Source organism: Bison bison, unplaced genomic scaffold, assembly GCF_000754665.1.
Source record: "Bison bison bison isolate TAMUID 2011002044 unplaced genomic scaffold, Bison_UMD1.0 scf7180017861151, whole genome shotgun sequence".
Taxonomy (NCBI): Eukaryota; Metazoa; Chordata; class Mammalia; order Artiodactyla; family Bovidae; genus Bison; species Bison bison.
The window spans coordinates 16319-17467 of NW_011491723.1; the positions used below are offsets into that span (position 1 = coordinate 16319).

Genomic DNA, 1149 nt, shown 5'->3' on the forward strand with positions numbered 1-1149 from the left:
TGTCTTTGCATAGTCTCACTGACAAGAAACAATTTCATTGATCTAAGATGCCTTTGATTATTAGATACATCATTATTTTATATACTACTGAGAATGAAAAAAATACTTTTATTTAAACTATGACAAGACTGTAAGACCTATCATAACTTCAGAAATACTAAAACTGGGGGTGGGGTAAGGAAATGTCCATCTTATGATCACTGAATACAGTGGCGCTACTTAGTGCCATGACAATATTTTAACATAAACACAAAATTTGACTCTCAAGTCACCAACTGACCCTTGAAAATACAGAGTATACTTACAATGAATTTCTTTAATGAAAACAGAACACTTAAAAAACATTTATAAGGAATGTGTTAAATCCAGAAACATGTATGTATATTTCCAAAATTCCACCACTCCTACTCTTAGAAACACTTATGCTTCATGTCTTCATGTCTAAACCCATACAATGCTGTAAAAATTGATGAGATGGAATTGAGGAAACATTTTCAGCTCTCAGAAGGGAACAAAGATCCTATTTCTCTGAGGAATGTATCAGTTTATTTAAAATCTCCTAGGCCAACAGATACACAAAAAGGTACTCAACACCTACTAATCATCAGGGAAAGAGAAATCAAAACCACAACGAAGTATCACCTCACACCTGTTATAATGGGTATCATCAAAAAGACAAGAGATAACAAGTGTTGATGAGGACATGGAGAAAGGGAACCCTTGTGTACTGCTGGTGGAAATGCCAGTTGGTACAGTCACTATGGAAACAGTATGAAATTAAATTTGATAAAATTAAATTTGATAAACAGAACTGTCATGTGATCCAGCAATCCACTTATGGATATATTTCCAAAGAAAATAAAAACAAGATCTAAAAAAGATATCTGCACACCCATGAGCATTGCAGCATTATTCAAAATAGCCAAGATATGAAAACAATCTACGTTTCCAACAACAAATGAATAGATAAAGAAGATGCAGTATATATACCACAGCTATGAGAAAGAAGGAAAACTTACTGTCTTCAACAACTTCAGTAAAACTTGAGGGCATTTATGCTAGGTGAAATGTCAGACTGTGTAAAATAAAATGCTGTATGATATCACTTGCATGTGGAATCTAAAAAAGACAAACTCAGAGAGTAGAGTG

At 33.5% G+C, this 1149-nt stretch overlaps 1 long non-coding RNA gene across 1 annotated transcript in view; it reads right to left on the reverse strand.

Moving 5' to 3' along the window:
• The window catches only part of LOC104983063, a 13535-nt gene that overhangs the window by 12110 nt on the left and 276 nt on the right, over positions 1 to 1149 (reverse strand). The gene's annotated exons all lie outside the window — the stretch shown is intronic.